This window comes from Sciurus vulgaris (assembly GCF_902686455.1).
Source record: "Sciurus vulgaris genome assembly, chromosome: 11".
NCBI classification, from domain to species: Eukaryota; Metazoa; Chordata; class Mammalia; order Rodentia; family Sciuridae; genus Sciurus; species Sciurus vulgaris.
Window position 1 is genome coordinate 7,452,099 of NC_136472.1, and position 11,640 is coordinate 7,463,738.

Below are 11,640 nucleotides of genomic sequence, written 5' to 3' on the forward strand. Positions count from 1 at the left end.
CTCTGGCGTTCCCCCGCCCGGGGAAAGGATGCAGACCCGACCGGGAGGAAGGGGAGCCCTCATTTCCAAAAAGGCCCCAGGACTCGTTCATTCTCCATTGATCCTACTGTGTCCCGGTAACCCGGGACCTGCTCAGCGCAGGGATCCCAGGTCCTTTGGTCAGGGCTCCTCCGCCTCCAGGACTCCCCTCTACCCGCATCTTCTCCCAGGGTCAGCTCTCTGCTCCCCAGGCCTGCGGGGAAACAGACATTCAGTGGCTTAGCGCCACCGCGTGGCCGACGAAGGCCCTGCCTCAGGAGTGTTGTCACTGGGGGTGTCGCCGTCTATGTCGCCCTCTGGCGTTTGAGAGAGGGAAGAGCATAGAAGAATTCAACAACCTTCATAATAGAGCTTTAATTCAGAAAAATATTAAACGATATTCGCAGTTAACGTTTAGTGAGCGCTCGCGAGTGTCAGGCACTGAGACACTAAGCTCTTTTCCCGTGTCATTTCATTTCACTCTTACAGCAACGCCATAATGCAGAATACTGCTACCATTTTCCAGGTGAGGGAAACAGGCTAAGTGGAACTTGCATAGGATCCCACAGCAGGAAGGGGTAGAATGGGCTGTTGAATTCATCATCTCAGAGGGTAAAGCGCTCATGCCCCTCACTTCCTTACCCATGGTCACTAATGGTCACTCTCACATTCTTTCGAGATAAGCAGGACAGTGTGCATTAAAATTATTCCGTTTCACGGGGCGCGGTGGCGCACACCTGCTATTCCAACGTCTAGGGAGGATGAGGAAGGAGAATTGCGAGTTCAAAGTCAGCATCAGCAACTTAGTGAGGCTCTTTGCAACTTAGTGAGCCTTGTCTCTAAATAAAAAATTTAAAAGGTTGGAGATGTGGCTCAGTGATTAAACCCCCCTGGGTTCAATCCCTGGTACAAAAAAAAAAAAATCCATTTTTCAGATAAGAAGACTCAGAGAAGTGAAAGGCAATGCTGAATATTTCAGACAGTCACAGATGGAGCCCTAGTCCAGAGACCCGATCTAGGGATTTTTTGGATGAGGCAACTGAACGAAGGAGTTGGGCCACCTTTCTCCTCTGCAGGAGAAAGTGAGGAGCTCTTCAGGGGCCACTCCTCCATTAGCAAGCCACAGTTCCACTTGAGGAGAGGGGCAGGAAGTCCCCCCTCTCCCCTAGGGCTTTGAGTGTTCACAGGAGTGGGGTGCCCCAGTGACTTCCCTCCTTCCGTGACTATCTATAATTTTGCATCTACTATGTGCCATATTTGGTGTCGCTGTCTTAAATGGAACCCTCCTGCCTATGGTGGACCCCTAGCATTCCTCTCCTGTGGGGGTGAGAGAAAGGCTGCCTCCTCCTGCTTGCTGATTTGAGTCACCTGCCCTACTTCCCAGTCAGTGTCTGTTCTTGGTCTACTGCTCCTTTGTTTTTCCTGCAGAGGTGCTGACTCCATGCAAGTCTTTGGCGCTGTTGGCGGTTTGTTCTCTCCAGCTTGCGTGTGGGACATCCCAGTGTACATTACTGCCCCGTTTTGCTGTAAACTTTGGACATGTGATTTTGGTTTTGTTATCTAGTTGCTGTTTTTAAGTGGAGATTCAAAACACATGCCTTTGTTGCCGCTGCGTTCTTCTCTGTTATTCTTAACGAACACCCTTGAGGATGTCAGTGGTTCTGGTACAAACCACTAAAGGAATCCAAGGGGCTATGGTCACCATTTATAAAGCTCCAGGTAAAGACACAGCTGCCATTGTGACTTAGAGTTTGGGGGAACTTTCAGTGAACCATCAGCTACAGGGCATGTTGGTCCCCACGTGTGACACTAAATACACTTAACAGCGCTGAAGAAATAGCTCGCTTTGGAGAGCGCTCGTCTAGCATGCGTAAGGGCCACGGTTCAAATCCCCGGCCCCTCAGGCGGGAAAAAATAAATACACTTACCAGATCCTGGACTTCCAATGTCTGTCAGTGGCCATCTTGCCCTACCAAAGAGAATGCCAACTCATTTACCATCTCTGCTTCATCTCGATGGCTCTTCTGTGTTCCCTCCTTAGTAGGATTTGTTGCCATTCTGGCAAAGTGCAAAGGGCTAGAGAAATCCATCCAGAAGTGACCTTCATCTAGACTCCCTGGACGTGTCCCCAGGTGGCCTTTTCCTATCATTTCTTTCAGCTACTAGGTGATCCTGGATTGTTTCCTGATGCTAACTACAGTTTCCCTGGCTCAGAATGTGTGTAAAGGTGTCATATGGAGCCTCCCTGCCTGCCAGCATTAGTGTTCTCTGCAGTGACGGTGGTTCCAGAAGTCCACAGGCTACCTCAGTAGAATCAGTTGGTAAATTCCCAGTCTATTCACTGGTTCACCATCAGGTTATGAGTCCAAGTGTAGTTTCCCACCCATCCTACATCTAACCCCTAGGGGCTTCCAGGGATATACTCCACGCTCAAGGTTTTAACTTCACACAAGAGGGGGAGGGACACAGGGATGTGGCCTCAACTGTGGCCTTCCATGGCTAGTTAATTCTACTTTCTACCTGAGAACTATTTCAAGAACATTTTCAATTGGAGCTATCTCTAGAAAATTCTTACAAGCCAACCCTATTTCAATGGTACAGGTAGTCTACTGGTTGAAGATAAATGTTTCCATACTATTTCTATAGTCCTTTGAGTCAATCCTTGTGGCACTGTATCTATTCCAACTGGTTAGTCCTTAAGGTCTTGTATCAGCTTTGTAACAAACAATTCCCAAACACAGTAACTTCAAATACTACCCATTTGTTATTGCAGGCAAGTCTGCGCATCAGCTGGACTGTTCTTCTGGTCTCAGATGTGTTCACTTAATGTACTATGACCAGCTGTGACTTGGGTGGGCAACTCTGCTGATCTTGGTTGCAGTCTCTCACTATAGGGGATCAGGTGGCTCTAGGCTGTTCTAGCATAATCTGGAAGGGGACTGGTCTTTCTTCCGTCAGAGTCTAGTCCACAGGGCTGTCCACATGGAGGTGGCAGGGTTCCTAGAGAGAGGTAGCATACAAAGCCTTTTGGGGCCAAGGTATGAGACTGGCATAGTGTCACTGTCTCCATGTTCTATTGATCACACAAGCCACAGGGTCAGCTCAGACTCAGAGTGGGAAAAGACTACATAGCCACAAAGCGAGGGGTGCAGGTCCAGGAAGGTAATAATTGGGTCCATGAGGGCCGTTAGCCTACCACAGGCCTCGTGGGTTTCCCTGTGACAGCTAATTACAGTGACAATGAATCATGGCTGCTCAAACTTTGATTTATAGTAAGGTCATTATCCCATTCATCCCTAGCATTAGTTTTTCCCGACACATTTTAAACAGTTTCTGGATTTTTGTTATCGGACTTCACAACTGCTGCCCACCCATAGAGAAAATAGAATCCACAGACATTCAGAAGGATAGCAGCTAGAAGGCTGCTCCATTCAGCTCCCACCACCCATGCACCGTGAGTTCTGCAAGGAACAGAAAACCCTCTCGAAGTGACTTAAGAATGGCTAAATGTAGTATCTCATATACAGGGAAATCCAGAAGAAGGGCGGTTGATTTGGAGTTTTGTTCCATCTATCTGTTCTGCTGGGCTTGGGGTGTGGTCCACCCCTTGAAAGGGAGCAAGTTGACTTTGGTAGTTCCAAGACTTGTGACCTTGCACAACAACATCCGGAGGAAGAGAGAGCAGATCTTTCTACTCCTGGGTCTCTTTTTTAAAAGAGAGGGAAGTCCCCCTCAACATCACCATTACTGGATATCTTCCTTTGCACTTGCACACCTTCTCTCCACCCTTCTCTACCTTGCTCCACCTGTTCGCCTGCCATCTGTGCAATGGTGTGAGTGGGCTGCCACACCATTTTGATGGCAGGTGGTGTGGTCAACGTTGGCAGGAGACTGGAAGGCAGGAGGAAAGTGAGGTGGAGGTGCCCAGTCACTCTGGCTCCACCTCCGCTGGTTTGTCATGGGTTGGCATCTCTCCAGGGAGGACCCTCTGTGAGTTGAGGCCTAGATGTGGCGAGGGCCCTCCACTATTGCTGGTCTGGCCTTTGCCTCTCTAAACCCACACCTTTGTTGATGATCCTGTTCTTCCAATTGGAGTGTGTCCTCTGCTTTCTGTTGGGACCCTGACCAATCCTCTCCCCCACAAATCCTTCCTGATTGGCTAGAAGTTGTCCATTCCGGAAAAAAAAGGAAGAAACAGCAATGTAAAATGAATGTAGAGGAAATGATAAAGAAAATCCAACATAAATGATGTTCCCAATGAGGAAGTCAGAAAATAATGCAATAGGAAAACATGAAAAGATATAATATTGCACTTTTGTAAGATACAGAGTGACCTTTACTTATATAAAAATAACTCATAGATCGAAAAATGTGGCACATCCCAGAGGAGAGGAGCTATCACGCGACAGGAGGGATCCTGGCTGTAGTGGATTTCAACACACAGAGGATGTTTCCTGTGGACTGCCACAGGAAACACAAAGCAAAGCAAGACCCACTGTGTACAAAGGGAAAACACTACTCTTTCATTCAGCAAATGTTTATGCTAAGCCAGGCGTAGTGGTGCACACCTGTGATCCCAGCAGTTTAGGAGGCTGAGGCAGGAGGATCAAGAATTCAAAGCCAACCTCAGCAACTTAGCAATGCCCTGAGCAACTTAGTGAGAAAAAAAGTCCTGGGTATGTGGCTCTGTGGTTAAGTGCCCCCGGGTTCAATCCCTGATACAAAAAATTTTTTAAAAAATGTTTATGCTGTATTCTGCAAGTGTACAAACTAGATGAAGCTCTCCGTCCTTGAGAGGTTTATTTTCTAGTAGGGAGATAGACCAAACAATGGGCATAATGTATAAGAATATTAGAAGATGTTTAATTTATGAAAAAATAAAAAGTAGATCGGGTTCGCGGGACTGGGAACTCTGAAGTTGGATTTTAAGTGGATTTTGATAGAGAGGATCTTGTTGCCAAGTTCGGAGACTGTATGGTGGGTCGTGTTACACTTCGTAAGAAATAATTCACAATTCTTCATTGTTTATAACAATAAAGGTGTTTCACTTGCGCAAGCTATTTGTATTGATAAAGTGCTCCATTCCACACCTCTCACCCAGGCTGAAGAGTCTCCATCGCTTGACAGATCTTTGGTGGCCATATATCTTAGCCCCTTTGATGATGCGATAACAGACCATCTAACATCAGAGAGTTTATGAACACTTTATTTCTTATAATTAGTGAGGTTGGGAAACCCAAGGTCAAGAGGTCCACGTCGGGTGAGGGCCTCTGTCCTGCAGCATCCCATAATGGAAGGCAGAGGGAAAGGGCACAGGAGCAAGAGGGGGTGGAGCTCACTTTTCTGACAAACCCATTCTCACAACAACATCATTAATGCCCCTGAGAGCAGAGCCTCAGACCTCCTGGAGGTTCTGCCTCTGCTGCATGGGGATTAAGCTTCCCGCACTGGGACTTCGGGGGACACATTCAAACTCAGCACCACAACCGGGGAAAGACCGGGCCTCTTAAGGACATCTGCCCAGAAGGGCTGCATGTCACTTCCACTCATGTCGGTCCCCTGGGCCAGAGGAAGTCATGTGGCCACACATAGGGGCAGTGAAGTGCAGCCCCACCCTTGCCCAGGAGGAGGAGAAGCTGATCACCAACAGTCGACTCGCTCCTTGCTGTGCACAGGACACACGCACCTCCTCCGTGGAAAATGGGCCAGACCACGTCCAGCTCACATTTCAGGGGTTCGACACAGCGATGTGGAGGCCCATGAACCAGAAGATGGGTTATTAGCTCTCCCACATCGGCTGTGTGGTGGTGCGCGGGGGTGGGACCATTCCAATCAACAAACACGCCCACTCGGTCTGTGAGCCTTTTACTCCGGGTGAAGATCGTCTTTTGCCCGGCCTTGAAACTAGATGCTGGGAGCAGCTTCCTTGCTCATAGTTCTTGTGGCTCCTCGCTGTGCTCTCTGGGAAATTCTCTCTTTTACACTATGCTCCTCGGCCCCAGCAGAAGTGGATCCTAGGGAATATATTTTCCTTTGAGGATGAATTACTTTCTTAGTCCATTGACTATGGGGAGGAGTCCCAAGTTTTGCCGTGAGTCTGAGCTCTCTTTTAGTCCAGGCTTTTGACCCTTTAACTCTCCTAAAAACTTAGGTCTGTTTGTGCTGTTATAACAAACCACTTGAGATAGGAATTTATAAATAATAGAAATTCATTTTTGTGCAGTTCTGGAGGCTGGGAAGTCCAAGACCAAGGCAGGTTTGGCGTCTGGTGAAGGCCCAGTCTGTCCCTCCAAATGGTGCCTTGGATGCCATATCCTCCCACGGTAGAAGGCAGAAGAGCAAAAAAGGGCATAGGCTCCTTCCCTTCAGCCCAGGCAGAAATCCATGCCTGAGGGCCATTTTGCCCCTTTAAAAGGATTTACTGAGAGCCACATCCTTAGTTGGACTTTTACTCCAACACAGGGGATGGCATATGCACCATCAAAACCCCTGGATTGAATAACATGTCCCAGAGGTAAGGGTTTTACTACTGCATGCCAAGAGAAGCCCTCCTCCTAGGCCCGGGGACCGGTTCCCCGTGGACAGCCGATCTCTGAGCCAGGCCACAGGTTCCAGCTGGGCCAAGGCAGAACTCCAGGGAATATTTCTGCTAGGATGGACTATGAAGGCAGTTTTCTCAGTGGCTCAGAGCATCGTGGATGTATTCTGAGCCACATCACAGGCCCATCATGCACCGCGTCAGCTCTTTTTCCTTTGGCTAAAGTGACTCACAGTCACAGCTAACCCCCAAGGCGGGAAGTGGGGAAGTGCGAGGCCACTACAAGCTGGGAAGGAAGGGAATGGAGCCCCAGCTGCCAACAGCAGCAGCGACGGCCACAGATGCTGCTGCGGGAATCTGGGGGAGAGGTGGTGGTGACTTAACCAGGATGGCGGCTGAGAAATTGAATCATGCGAGGAGTGACCCAGTTTGTGCCTTTTCTGAAGGCAGAGTCAACAGGATTTAGTGAAGGATGGGATTTGGAAAAACAGAAAGAGAGGAATTATGAATGATTCCTGAGCAATCAGAATGATGGCACTTGTGCCAAGTTTGTGGGGAAATTAAGAGGTCAACATTGGACACTGACCATTAGAAACCCAAGGGTAGCGGGGCATGGTGGAGCACACCTTCAATCCCGGTGACTCAGGAGGCTGAGGCAGGAGGTTCACAAGTTTGAGGCCAGCCTCATCAGCTTAGTGAGACCTTCAGCAACTTATTGAGACCCTGTCTCAAAATTTAAAAGTTTTTTAAAAAGACAGGGACTGTAGCTCAATGGCAAATTGCCTCTGGTTTCAAACCCATGGGTGGCAAATGGGGAGAGGGAGATGGAGAGGAAGAGAGAAAGAGAGAGAGAGAGAGAGAGAGAGAGACCGACCGAGGGCAGATATCCAGGAGGAAGGTGGATTAAAAAAAATGGAGTTAGGAGAGAGAGCTGAACTGGATGTAAAATGTGGAGGAGACTCTGGTGTATAAATAGCATTTAAAGCCTAAATCTGGAGTATGACAGGAAAGAGGAGGTTCAAGGCCAGAGACCTAAAAATATAAGGAAGCAGAGAGAGGTTTGGAAAAGGAGAGCAGGAAGGAGGTCCTGGTGAGACAGGAAGCAAAGCAAAGCAAGTGGAAAGGATTCCCCGAGAGCAACCCAGCATGCCAAGTTTGCTAATAGTTGAGAAATGAGGATTCAAGACTTGGATGACCTTCCCTGTGCTGAGATGAAAGCCAGGTTGGAGTGGGTTTAAGAGGGAATTGAAGAAGAGGAATTGGAGAGATTGAGTGGCAAAAAATTTTTTTTCCTGCTAAATGGAGTGAAGACGGTGTGGGGGGGGGGATTGATAAGGGAAGTGAGATTGGGAGAATTTTTTTTCTTTTTCCTCCTTCCCTCCCCCCGACCCCAGGGATTGAACACAGGGCGCTTAACCACTGGGCCACATCCTGAGACCTTTTTTTAATATTCTGTTTAGAGACAGGAGCTCCCTGAGTTGCTGAGGCTGGCTTCGAACTTGAGCCTCCTGCCTCAGCCTCCCCAGTTGCTGGGATTACAGGTGTGGCCACCGGCCAGCTGAAAATGTATGTTTTTCAGGTGGAACTAGGTGTTTATGTACTGATGGAGAGGTGGGAGGCAACACTCAGCGAAGGAAAAAGGAGAGAGTTGTTTGAGATGAGAACATGCTGGATGAGGAACGGGAGTAGAGAAGCGGCTTTGGGCAGGGCAGGCGCCTGGTGGTCTAGACGCAGGAAGAACGTGCGCTGGTGGGTGTAGGTGAAAACCAAGTCGGTGGAAATTCTGATTGCTTCCATTCTGTCAAGGTCATTAGCTGAGGTGGAGGGGTGGTGGGAGGGTGCAAGAGAGAGAGGACATGAGACAGGGTTTTCTAGGAGCACGGAGGGAATGGACCAGGGGGGCGGAGGCCTTGTGAGCTCCGGGTCACTTCCAGCCACCGGCGTCCACAGAGCAGGAGCGGAGCTGGACTTTCCCGGAGTTCGCTTTTCCTTCCGCGGTGGAGTGGCGCAGGGGCACGTGAGCCGAGCTAGCCCCACACTGACCTGACCACTTAGGGTGTCATCTGATGGCCTGGCGGTCAGAGCTGGAAGGCCGAAGAGGGAGGGAGCGTGCGATGGAGAACGTCGCGTCCGCCTCTGCAGACGGCAGCCCTGCCCGCCCAGGCTGCGGGGAAGCAGGGTCCTCGGCCGATGTCCCGCTTTGGTTAGGGACAGACGTGGCCGTAGCTTTGGGGGTGATGGGCTAGGCAGTCCAGCGGGCGCGTGGAAGGGTCTCAGAGGACAGAAGATGACCGGGATTCGAGTGCAGGATGGTGATGCGAGCGTTTAGGCTTCCTGGGGACTCTTCCTAGAAGCTATGGAAATTGGTGGCAAAAGCGGACAAGGGCGATTCTTCTATTAAGTGGCACTGCCAACACTGACACACAAGGACTGGCGCTTTGTGTGTGGAACTCCTCTTGTGCGCGTCGTTTTCCTTGCTGTTGAACAGGGTTTTTTGTTTGTTGTGCGTTTTTTTGTTTGTTTATTTGTTGGTTGGTTTGTTTTTTTGTTTTTGTTTTTGTTTTGCACCGGGGATTGAACTCAGGGGCACTTGACAACTGGGCCACATCCTCAGGCCTATTTTTTGTGTTTTATTTAGAGACAGGGTATCCCTGAGTTGCTTAGCCCCCGTGATTGCTGAGGCTGGCTTCGAACTCACAATCCTCCTGCCTCAGCCTCCTGAGCCACGGGGATTCCAGGAGTGAGCCACCTCCACCGGCAGATGACATCGTTTTTACATGGCATTTTCAGGCTTTTAAAAATCTGGTGCGGAGAATCATGGTGATACAGTATGTTGATTTTTTATTCAATCTCCTTACTAAACTACCTCTTTAAATCTAATAATTCGAATATTCTGTATGTTTTCGAATTGTTATGTTCTTTTCTGTGTTGTGTAATGTTGAATTGAGGTAAAGATAATAGAAATTTTCTTTTCTTTCTTTCTTTCTTTTTCTTTCTTTTTTTTTTTTTTTTTCATATATTACTAGGGATTGAGCCCAGGGGTACTTTACCACTGAGCCACATCCCCAGCCTTTTTTATTTTTTATTTTGAGACAGGGTCTCACTAACTTGCTTAGGGCTTTGCTAAGTTGCTGAGGTTGGCCTTGAACCTTTAATTCTCCTGCCTCGGCCTCCCTAGTTGCTGGGACTACAGGTATATACCACTGTTCCCAGCAATAATAGCACTGGTATTCATGATTTCAAAGTGAGAACTTTCAACATTTCCATTCATTTAGTTTTCTCTGTGTGTGTGTGTGTGTGTATGTGTGTGCATGTGTGTCGTAGATATCTTTATTGGGTTAAGAAATCCCTATTTCCCTAAGAATTTCTAAGAGTGTTTTTTTTTTTTTTAATCAAGAGTGAGATGCTGAATTTTAACAAATGCATTTTCTGTTTGTTTGTTTATTTATTTATTTATTATGTACCAGGGATTGAACTTAGGGGCACTTGACAAATGAGCCACATTCCCAGCCCTATTTTATATTCTATTTAGAGACAGGGTCTCACTGAGTTGTTTAGTGCCTTGCTATTGTTGAGGTTGGCTTTGAACTCACAATCCTCCTGCCTCAACCTCCTGAGCCCCTGGGATTACAGGTGTGTGCCACCATGCCCAGCTTCTATATCTTTATTTATATGATCTTGAGAATTTTATCCAGTAATATAATGAATTTCCCTTACGTATTTTCCAATGTAAAAACACCTGTTCTGGCAATCTATTTAACAATTTGCACAGTAAAGTATCACAAAGCTTAATAGAATAAAGCAAGAATGATTCCTCATGATTATGAGGCTGGGGATATGGAGCTGAACTGGCTGCCTCCTGTTCCCTGCGGTGTTGACCCGGTCGTGGGTGGTCACTCTGGTATTCAGCAGGCATGTGGTTCTTGAGAGTCCACGATAACTTCGATAACTTCGCTCACATGCTGGCACCTCGGCAGGGATGCCTGGAAGGCTGAGGTCACCGGCCCCCTCTTCCATACCACCTCTCCAGCAGAACTGTTGGGCTTCTGACCATGGCAGATCGGGCTCCAGCAGCAATCTCAAGTGACAAGACGTGGCGCTGCCAGCCTTTCAGGAAAGGAAACTGGCATAGTGTTCCTGCTGCTTGTAAAGCACTGAGACTCCGGGGGAAGCCATGCAGACCCTCAGTAGTTGATGGTAGGCATGTCAAAGCATCTGTGACCACTTCAACCCACTGTCCTTGCACTCCTGGGACGAGTTCAACCTGGTCCAAATGCATTGTATTTTTCCACATGCTTCCAGATTCATTTTATTAATATTGTGTTTAGAAATGTTGCATTATATTCACAAGTGAGCCTGGCTTCTACCTTTCCTTGTTTACACTGTTCTTGGCAAGCTTTGGTATGGATGTTATATCAGAATTATAAAATGAGTTGGAGAATGTTTGCTAAGATTGCATGTTTCAAAAGAGCTTGTTTAAGATTTGCATAATCTACTTCTTGAAAGTTTCACATACATCGCCTGTAATATCATTAGACTGAGTCCATTCTTTGTGGCAATATTTAAAATCACCACTTCAATTTCTTTAATGGTTAAGGACTATTCAAGCTTTTCTACTTCTTAAATTCAGTTTTTTTCTAAATTATAGATTTTATTAATTTGTCCATTTCATATAGGTTTTCTGATGTATTAACACAGTGGGCTGATGGAATTTGCCATTTAAAATATATTTTATAAAATAAATTATACAAAAAAGTTAATGAAAAAATAAATGAAAGTTAAAAAAATAAATTATACACAAATACAGCAATGCAAGAAGTATAAATGATCAGGAAGTGGATCTTGTGTACTCAACTCAGTTTAAGAAATTAAATATTATGAGTACCTTTGAGCCTCCATCTTTGTTCTCCCTTTCAGAGACAGCTAATCCTCTGAGATTTGGTTAGACATTCTCTTTATGCTTTTATCACATATGTATGAGCAATACATTGCTTAGTTTTGCCTGTTTTCCAATCTTACATGAATTCAGGCACACTAGGTTTTTGTCTGCAATGTGCTTTTCATTCAAGATTTTTTTTTAGTTG